At 44.9% G+C, this 10809-nt stretch overlaps 1 long non-coding RNA gene across 1 annotated transcript; it reads left to right on the forward strand.

Annotated features, from left to right (window-relative positions):
- The first annotated feature begins 1398 nt into the window (after positions 1-1398).
- Positions 1399-10426, forward strand: LOC112811802 (uncharacterized). Its single transcript, XR_003205140.2, has 3 exons — positions 1399-1537; positions 9566-9715; positions 9977-10426. It is a non-coding gene; the product is annotated as an uncharacterized lncRNA (long non-coding RNA).
- Positions 10427-10809: the final 383 nt, after the last annotated feature.

A 10809-nucleotide genomic window follows, 5' to 3' on the forward strand; every position in this document is an offset into this window, starting at 1 on the left:
TGTGCCTCCTGGATCTGGATGTCTGTTTCTTTTTCCCAGTTAGGGAAGTTTTCATCTATAATTCCTTCAAATAAGTTCTCTGCCCCCTTTTCCTCTTTTCTTCTTCTGGGACTCCTATGACATGAATGTTATTACATTTGATGGAGTCACTGAGTTCCCTAAGTCTATTCTCATGATCCATAATTCTTCTCTCTCTGTTGTTGAACTTCATTATTTTCCATTACTTTATCTTCTGTGTCACAAATTCACTCCTCTCCTTCTTCCAGCCTGCTGTTCATTACATCAAGCCTGTTTCCAATCTTGTTTACTGGGCTCTTCATCTCTGATTCTTTTTTTTTTAACTGTTTTATCTGTGCAGAAGGGTCTCCCTGATGTCTTCTTTTCTTTTCTTAAGCCCAGAGAGCATCCTTATGATTGTTGCTTTAAATTCTCCATCAGGTATGTTACTTATATCTGTTTCACTCAGATCTCTGGCGGTGGTCTTATCTTGCTCTTTCATCTGGGATGAATTCCTCCATCTTGGCATTTTGTCCAAGTCTCTGCCTTCTTCCCTATGTTAGAAAAGCCATTTATGTGTCCTGCTTCTGAGAGTAATGGTTTTTTGAAGAAGAGGTCATGTACTGTCCAGGGAGTGTCTCTGGTGGGTGCTGCGTGTGCTCTGCTGTTGTGTTCTGACTGCTCTATCCTTCAAGCGAGTCATCTGCAGAGGCTCTGAGCCCTTGCCTGCTGTGGGCAATATTTGGTCCCTGGCCTGAGTGTGGTGAGTTTTAACTAGGTGTGCTCTGGTCTCCTTGTGAAGTGAGACCTGACACCACCTCCACCAAAACTGAGGCCCTGTAGAACTCTCTGGCCCAGGAGATGTGGTGCGGGCAGGAGTTTGTGCTGGTCTTTTGAAGAAGGGGCCTTCCTTGCTAGGACTGAGGCAAGTGTGACTGAAAAGCACAATCCCACCAGAGTGGGGATGGGGTGGCACCTGGTGTAAGCAAGTTGGGCAGCCTGGGTCCGTGCTGCTTGCTTCCTGAAGGTGACTTTGTGTTTAAGCTGAGGGGTGGGGGGAAGGAAATGGTACCTTGTGCATTCCCCTGTGTGTTACTTTCTCACACCCTTTTCCATGACAAGGGCTCTGTCTTCTTCACAGCAGCCACGATCTGTTTCGCCCCCAGACCACATCTCTGCACTTCCTGCCTTCTGCGATGTGGCCTCTTCTCTCCCTTTAGTTGTGGAGTTCATTCTGCTAGTCTTCAGGCTGATTTCTGGGGTACTTAGGAAGATTTGATAGTTATCTAGTTGTGTCTGTGGGATGAGACAAGCTTAGGGTCTTCCTACTCTGCTGACATCTTCCCCCTTCCTTCTAATTTGTATTCTCTTTCTCTCTTTCTCTAAGTAGGCTCCACGCCCAGCATGGAATCCAATGCAGGGCTTGAACTCACAACCCTAAAATCAAGACCTGACCTCCGATCAAGAGTCTGATGCTTAACCGACTGAGCCACCCAGGCGCCCTCTTGTGTTCTCTTTTAATTGGAGAGACTCAAACAAGGTGAGATGCAGGTGTTTGAGAGAGTCTATAATGGGGGTCCCAGAAGCTGGTGTCTGGTGACCCAGAGGACGGGCCAGAGCATAGGGAACAGGGAGGATGGAAGATACCGGTTTCATAGGAGGATGGGGCCAGATGAATGCAAAGGCTTGTAGTCTCCTGATCTTGATGGAGGAGAACAGAAGGGGTACTTGCTAGAAGGTTCTCTGGGATCCTCTGCAGGTATGGGGGGGCGCAGGGGAGGCTGGAGGGTGGGAGAGTGGGACCTGTTTTATTGGAGGCTTGGATTGCCTCCAAGACCCAGGAGAACCCTCTCCCTGCAGGGTTGTGGGCAGATACAGTACAGGCAGATGGAGGTTCCTGCCATGGCTCAGGAGAGGTGGGGCAAACTGCTCCCAGGCTGAGGTTTTCCAGGAGGGAGCCACAAAAAGTCAGAGGGACAAGGAGGTTGAAGATACTGGCCAAGTAGCAAAAGGACTCCACATTCAGATTTTACACAGTAATTGTGTACTTGTTATAAGGGCCATTTTAATCCCGTATTCAATCTTTCTTTTTTTTTTTTTTTAAAGATTTTTATTTATTTATTTGAGAGAGAGAATGAGATAGAGAGAGAGCATGAGAGGGGGGAGGGTCAGAGGGAGAAGCAGACTCTCCGCCGAGCAGGGAGCCCGATGCAGGACTCGATCCAGGGACTCCAGGATTATGACCTGAGCCGAAGGCAGTCGCTTAACCAACTGAGCCACCCAGGCGCCCTTATTCAATCTTTCTGAAGACAGGTTAATGAATATGCTTAAACCCACAGGGTGATGGTAGAAGCAGTGCCTTACACAGCAGCCTCCTCCGGGAAAGGGGGTCTTAGTGTTTCACGGGGACCCAGTTTCAGTTTTATTTTGTTTCGTTTTTAAGATTTTATTTATTTATTTGACAGAGAGAGACACAGCGAGAGAGGGAACACAAGCAGGAGGAGTGGCAGAGGGAGAAGCAGGCTTCCGGCGGAGCAGGGAGCCCGATGCGGGGCTCCATCCCAGGACCCTGGGATCATGACCCAAGCCGAAGGCAGTAGCTTAACCAACTGAGCCACCCAGGCACCCCCAGAGTTTCAGTTTTGCTAGATGAGAAAACTGACGGGGGCTGATGGTGGTGGGGGCTGCACAGGGTGAATGTGCTTCGTGCCTATAACCTGTGCACTTAAAAATGGCTACAATGTGGCACCTGGGTGGCTCAGGTCATGATCCCAGGGTCCTCGGATCGAGCCTTGCATTGTGCTCCCTGCTCAGTGGGGAGACTGCTTCTCCCTCTCCCTCTGCCTGCCATTCCCCCTGCTTGTGCTCTCCCTCTCTCTGTCAAATAAATAAATAAAAGCTTTAAAAAAAATGGTTACAATGGTAAATTTTATGTTATGTATATTTTACCTCAATTTGAAAAAAATAGATAATTCTTTAAAAACCACGATGAGGGCAGAGAGAGGCTGTTCTGTCGACTACTCTGTCCCCCGCATCCCGCCCAGTGCCCGGCATGTAGTAGGCCTTCAGTAAAAGTACAGTGAACGCGTGAATGAGCAAATGACTGCATTCAGACGAGAGTCAGAGATGGCCAGAGGGTAAAGCAAGTGAACTGGCCACATAAGCACTCATACTCTTGTGTTCTTAGGTTTCTTTCTCTCCTCCTTATGTGCTCAGGAGAGGTTTCTAAAAATTATCCAGCTTGGCAGAATACACCTTTTTTTCGTGACATATTGCACAGAATAGAAACTCAAGAAAAACACATGCCAGCTAAGAGTTTGTCTGCTCTCACTTCCGGGGCCACCTTCTCTCGCTGACCTCCCTCCCCACCAGACATTTCCCTTTCTTTCTGCACCTGCTCCCTTGGAAGTTCCAGCTCAGCCCTCTGCCCATCCAGGCTTTGGGACCACATTTCTAGGGATTGGCATCCAAACAAATCCCCAGGATCATAAGTGGCGTGTAATTGTGCTTAGATATGCCACATCTTAAGGCCATAGCTTTATTTTTATAACTTTTTTTATTAGACAAATAACTTTTGTTGACAATTAGGAAATCCTTATACATTTAAAAAATAATAAAGCCACCATCTGCTCACTTGGCTTTTGTAATAGAGGAAGCGTCTATTGAAGATGATCCATATATTTCACTGGGATGTGGATCAGGGCATCTTCCCGTCAGTGTTAATGGGAGAAGAAAAAAATACCTTTTCATCTTTTCTAAGTTTTTTCTAGGATAATCTAAGTGTTGAATTAAAATTTTCTGGTCCCAATCAAAGGAAGGGAATCAAACACTTACCAGGCCTGTCCCATATATATCATATTTCAGAGCAACCAAATACCAGGAGGGAGGGAAATTGTGATATCAGAAAACAACAGCAACACCATCATTTTACAGCCCATAATGAAATAATTAATTCAGACAAAGATCATCAAAACCATCAGATAAAACTGGAGACTGAAAACTAGACAGACAGACAGATGGAAACATATGTACGTATGTAGATACAAATGGACACACAGAAGAGGGCTGGCTGGACTAACGGAGTAGATGAAACCTCTAATCCACACGAAAGCTAGATTTCAAAGCTGAATTCACTATGTAATCCCCTCGAAACGGCCCCTCCTCCAGCATTCTCTCTCTCTTGTTCCAGGAGTCCTGCCACCAAACACTCCCAGGCAAGGAACCTGGGGGTCGCCAGGGCCCTGTCCCTCACCCTCACCCTCACCATCAAACCAGTTTACACCCTCAGGCATGTCTCCAACTGCACAGATGTGGCCCATCACTGTACTGCCTACCCTTGATCAAGGGCTTCCCAGCATCCCCAGGGTGAAGTTCAAAATCCCAGGTCACCATCCCAGCCAGCACCAGGCCAGTCTTCCATCGAATCGCCAGTTCTCTGCGCATACCATGCTGTTCTATGACTGGGTTTGACCACAGGCTTTTCCCTCTGCATGAAATGCTCTTACCTGCCTGACAAAATCCTGCTCTTCCTTCAACATCCGCCAAAGCAGCCCCCTTCCGTGAGTCTGACCTCCCTCCACACAGCCCTCTCTCCCTCCGGAGGGTTCGTTCCTGGACCTCCTATGTCACCTCATCCCTGTGCCTCCCACGGTCTGCATACCGCCCTGCGTCCGTCCATCCATCTTCCTCTTACCTGGCTGTAAACCTCTTGAGGGCAGGAACTGTGGCTTACTCATCTCTGAATCCTCAAGTCCTATGTAGTATACAGTATGTGCTTAATAAGTGCTTCCTAAATATATTGAACATCTCCTTTAAAACTGTGGGGGAGGGGCACTTGGGGGGGCTCAGCCAGTTAAGCATCTCGGACTCTTGATTTCGGCTCAGGTCACGATTTCAGGGTCATGGGGTCAAGCCCTGCATAGGGTTCTTGGAGCTTAGCATGGAGTCTGCTTGAGATTCTCACTCTCCCTCCGCCCCTCCCCTGCTCATTCTTTTTCTCTAAGTAAATAAATAAAATCTTAAAAAAATAAAATAAAACAGAAGTGTGTGGGGGGGAAACCTTACATTTCACCTTAAGGAACACTACAAGGAAAAAAGAGGTTTATCTGTCTGATTAAACTTTTGGTGATTCTAGACAATACCGGCAGTTTTTGCCTATGGAGTTAGTAAATTCTTGACTACCTGCACTGAAGAAAGAAGCAGTGGTATGAGAATCAAGTAATTCATATTTGAACTGTAACTGACCTAGGAAGGTGTTTTAAATAGATTTACTTTTGCATTTATACTCTTTTATCATATTACATTCTCCATGGATATCCTCATGGAGGAAAGGGAGGAAGGGGCAAGGCTCATCGACCTGGGTTTTTCAATTTGTGCCATATAATCCATGTATGGATTAGTTAGAGTTGGTACACAGTTAGGAAGTTTAAAAACCTTCCAGATTTAAACAGTATGGAGGTTCCTCAAAAAGTTAAAAATAGAACTACCCTACAATTGAGTAATTGTGCTACTGGGTATTCAGCTAAAGAATACAAAAAACACTCATTCGAAGGGATACAGGCAGCCCTATGTTTATAGCAGCTTTATTTACAATAGCCAGACTATGGAAGCAGCCCAAGTGTCCATCTACATGAATGAATAAAGAAGATGTGACACACACACACACACACACACACACACACACACACACACAATGGAATATTAGCCATAAAAAAGAATGCAATCTTGCCATTTGCTGCAACATGGATGGAGCTAGAGAGTATGATGCTAAGTGAAATAAATCAGTCAGAGAAAGACAAATGCCGTATCATCTCACTGTATGTGGGATTTAAGAAACCAAACAAATGAGCAAAGGGAAAAAGAGAGAGAGAGACAAACCAAGAAAACAGACTCAACTATAGAGAACACAGTGATGGTCACCAGAGGGGAGGAGGTGAGATAGGGGATGGGGATTAAAGAGCGCACTCGTCGTGATGAGCACTAAGGTATAGACTTGTTGACTCACAATGTGGTACACTTGAACCTAATATAATGCTGGAATACATAACTATAACTAACATAACTATACTGAAATTAAAATGAACACTTAAAAAATTAAAATAGAAAAACCCTTCCAGATTTTACAAATATCTCAATCACAACATTTCCAGCATAATTTGTAGAAGCTGATTTCAGAGGATTGCTTCCCTGCCCAAGGTCTGACTTGAATGAGGCCGCCATGTAGACAGGGCCGAACTGGCTCCAGATTCCGCCTGGGATGCTGTTCCGGGCTGACCTCAGGCTCGGTCTTCTTTGCTGAGTCCTACACGAACTTTTCTTCCGGGCAACCTGCTTTCTCGACAACCCAGAACAGTCAGGGCTTTGCTTGATTTCACGGACTTTCATTCATTGTTTCAGCTTCATCCAAAAAAGCTAACACTGGCCAACATATATATTTACTTGACATATTCCTTAAAAACCCACTGTAAAAAACAAATTTCTATTAGAACCATAAAAATTAAAATATACTGAAATGGATAATAAATAGATTCTAATAGAATTTAGGGAAAAAATTACCCTAAGATCTCAATTTTAAGAACTCCTTAAAATTCTAACTTCGGCAGTTGTGGGCCAAAAAATTCTTTCACCTAATCTTTGTTGTGAAAGGTACACATGGGTAACGAAACACATGAAGTCCATTTTCCAAATCCAAATTCAGAGAGTACTAGTCAAGGAGAAAAAAGGTAACCATTTGTTTGGAGCCCCTTTGGTTCTTGCTCGGAATCTAAAAGGTGGTGGCTTCTTAATTTTCTTTGCTTTTCTCTCCCTCCCTCCCTCACTTCCTCTTTCCTTTCCTCTCCTTCCTCCCCCTCCTTTCTCTTGCTATCAGCAAGCATGACACTCAAATATAAACGTAGTAACACATGTCTGCAGGCCTTTACTCTTGCAACATTTGATTCTTTTAAATTCCAGTAGAAGCTTTTAAGTCAATCAACTGGAAAGAACAAGAGCCCTCTGCCACAAGAGGGCAGTAAACACCACCCGGCAGAGGGTTGGCCCCGGATCAAAGGGAGAAAGGGGCCTCTTCTATGGATGGGAAGACGGAGGACTGAAGTTCCGGGACTTGTCTGAGATGGTGGAGCTAGTCGCCAGAGTCTGTTATCCTCAAATATTAACATGCCCCCAAGTGCCAGAGAATGAAACAGGAGGTGCCTAGTTAGGGATGCTGTTCCCCAATAACTCAGCTGTCTGACGTTTATGTACAACTCACCAGAAGAAAAAAAGTAGATGCTCATGGACAGGAAATGAGAAACTCTTTCCTGCCTTAGGCGTTTCAACTTGCTCTTCCTTCTGCCTGGAATGCTTTCCCTCGACCTAAACCCCGGGGCTCAGACTCATGCACTGAATTATTTGCTGGGCAAGTCTGCATGGATTCCCACAGATATCTCAAACTTGAGATATTCCAAAATGGTTTAGGGTACTTGCTCGGGGTTCCACAGCACTGGACTGACCCTCCTCACTGTGATGGTGAATAGTTACTTAGCCTCTCGCTAGGTTCGTTTCCTTGTTTAAAAAATTAAGATAAGAACATCTGCATTACAAATTTTTCCCGAGGTTTCAGTGACATTACACATTCAATTAGATTGTGTATATCGTGTGGCACGGTACCTGATCACCTCAAAGCGTGGCAGCTTCTTCAGTAAAAGGTATCGTTTTCCTCCATAAACCAGCCCTTCTCACTTCCTCTCCCAAGGCCAAGAAGAGATTAGCATCCCTCCACTGTCTCTTTCACCATCTGCATTTAACTAATCAACAAATCTCAGTGTACGTTTCCAGAATCCAGTCCTACCTTTCGATCCCAACTGCCACTATCCTAATTCCTGCCGTCAGTACTTTTTGCCTGGACCACTGCTGCTGACTCCCCGCAGCCTGCCTCCCACCCAGGTTCCACACGGCAGGTAAAGTAATCTAAGTAGGATGGAGCTCAGTCATGTAATAAGAGACTACTGTGAACAGTGAAGTCATCTGGGTTTAGGGCTTAATTTGATGACATTTTTACCTCGGTTTTAATTGATCCCATCTAGAACTGATGTTTATGTGTGGTGTGAGGTAGGGATTCCATTCCATTTCTTCTACTTGTATAACCAACCTGTCCCCCCTTAATCTGCAATGTCACTCTCGAAAACTCGAGTATCCAATTACAGATGAAGTGAAATCACAGTTTTGGGGCTTCATTCACATACTAAGGTTCAAGTAAAGCCTAGGAAAAAAATTTAACTCTGCACTTGAGACCTTTCCCTCGGAAAATGTTTTCAGAATGAGCTAAAATGGGGAAAAAGCAGCCACTCCCCCACACCCATTAGCTTGTCTGGATGACAGAAACAGAGAGTTATTTATCTTAAGTTCTGCTTTAAACAAACAGACAGACAAGGTTGCTTCTGAATTTTAGCATTTAACTGAAAAATGGAGAGAGCATCCCATGATGTACATTCAGATCTTTCATCCCAGTTAGAGTATGAAATTCTTTAACAAACTTTAACAATTCTTGATTAAGAAATGAGGACTGAGCAATTTGACCTTTGTTTGGCTCTGAGTATGAAAGACTGTTTTTCAAATGTTAGTTATCTTTAAATGAATAACTGACAAATTATTGATTCTAAAACAGCTCTGTGTTGTTCCTCACCTCCCCTTTGCCACGAGCATCTATGCTGTGAATTTCTTGTGCTGATCACCCATCTTGTAGCCACTGTCTTCCCTAAGAGCAAAGGGGATGGCAATAAGAGGACCATAGTCCGGTCAGACCTTCTAGGTAGGGCCAATTTGAACTGATGCACTGGATGGTGCATTTTCTTTCTTCACAAAGGTGATGAAGAGGACAGAAGTTACACATCTGGACATTTATATTGATATTTACAAACCCAGGAGGCCAAAAAAGTCAGTAAAAGATTTAAAACAATTTCCTCGTCTGAAGAGTGGCATATTTTCTTTCCCTCTATTTCTCAGTGATCTGAAAACCCCTTCTTCCTGTAACCTTCCCACATATTCTGTTGACTTTGTTTCTGCTTTTTGTGATTGTTTTCCCCCAGTGAATGTGGCACAGACCCCATAGAAGCATCTGGATCCATTAACGGTAAATTTCACCACCGGATCGCAACCTGCATGTGGCATGGATTCGAGGGCTATGAGGTCATTGCCTCAGACAACTTCCTGGGGCTGAGAGGCACAGGGCGAGGAGCAAATCATGATAGGGAAGCCGAGGGGAGGGTCCTCTTTCCTGCCCCGGGCTGCCAGTGCTGCCGAGCACAGAAGGTTGGCCTGGGAGGTCTGACCACTGAGACTCCAGGAGCAGGTGCGGGAGCACTGTCTGCGCTCTCCCAGGTGTGTCTGAGGACCAGGAAGGGAGGCTGCCCCTCACAGGGTGGCCTCCAGCTACGATGCACACCACCAGCTTAGCTCTTTGGAGCATTGGGCTGCGTGATTCATTTTAAAGAGAATGTTTTTCTTTCATTTCATCCTTACCTGTGTCAGTTATTGATCAAACACACATAATCCATGCCTTCCTTCCCTTCTCTTGCTTTTCTTTTCACAGAAGGATCCAGACTGGCTGGATTCCATCTGCACCTTTGAGCCCTCTGAGCAGCTCATGGTGGAGGGAGCCCGTCGCCCAAGCAGCACCTGGCACAGAGCAGGTGCCCCGCGTACAAGTCGCCTATAGAGAAGGAGAGGATGTTCCAGCAAGGTACACCTATAGAAGGGCCAGGGAGTTTCATTACTCACCTTATCCTAAGGAAGGCAGCAGAGTGGGATACCACTTACTGAAAGAAGAAGATTTGCATCCAAACATACACCTCCTTTTTTGGAATGAGGAAGAAATAAAAGTTAGGATATACTTTTGTAGATGTGACGAAGGTTTGGAGAGAGGAATTAAGGTTTTTTCATACATTGGTTGTTGAAGGTGGAACTTGGAAACATTACTTTCCCGCATTTTTGTGTCTTTCAGCTTTCTGGCTATTTGAACATCTTCCTAAACGAATTTCAGAATTATTGAAAGGTTTTAGAGAACTGGTTTTGGAAAGGTTGTCAGAACAAAGATAATTGTTGAAGTAAGGAGGGAGAGGGAGAAAAAAAGAACAAAGGTAATTGTTAATCTGTAAGCCACATCTTCGCTTCTTGCTTGCAGACCTATTTGCTCTGCAATGCTCACAGAATTTTTTAAAAATGCAAATGTTAGCTAAGTATTCTTTTATTAATTTGCTGCAGGTCAAATCTTGTTGTAACACATTATCATGAAGAAGTTTAAATAGAAAGTCAAGATTCATAAATCTCAACCATAGCCCCACTATCTGATAAAATCAATAGTTTTTTAAATATTTTACTTATTTATTTGACAGAGAGGGCAGGGGAGAGAGCACAAGCAGAGGGAGTGGCAGAGGGAGAGAGAGAAGCAGACTCCCCGCTGAACAGGGAGCCCGATGCGGGGTTCAATCCCAGGACCCTGAGATCATGACCTGAGCTGAAGGCAGACGCTTCACCAACTGAGCCACCCAGGCACCCCAAAATCAATAGTTTTTAAGAACAGAAGACCTTAGGCAAGCTGCTGGTGTCCACTGAAATAGGATTTCACCTGTATCATAGCTGATTTTACTCTTAAATGGCCACTTCTCCCGTGGGGTCAGCTTCCTGCTCCTGAGACCAGTTCCCAGACGTGAGGTTCTCCCACGTGCTTTCTTGCCTCACAGGTAAGTAGGGCTTTGCCAGTACCATGGGTCGCCCAGAAGGAAAAATTGGAGGCACTGGTCACTGGACATCTCACGGGAGCAAAATCAGACACAT

The sequence above is a fragment of the Callorhinus ursinus genome, unplaced genomic scaffold, assembly GCF_003265705.2.
Source record: "Callorhinus ursinus isolate GAN/ISIS: 27379988/994484 unplaced genomic scaffold, GSC_fseal_2.0 scaffold18, whole genome shotgun sequence".
Taxonomy (NCBI): domain Eukaryota; kingdom Metazoa; phylum Chordata; class Mammalia; order Carnivora; family Otariidae; genus Callorhinus; species Callorhinus ursinus.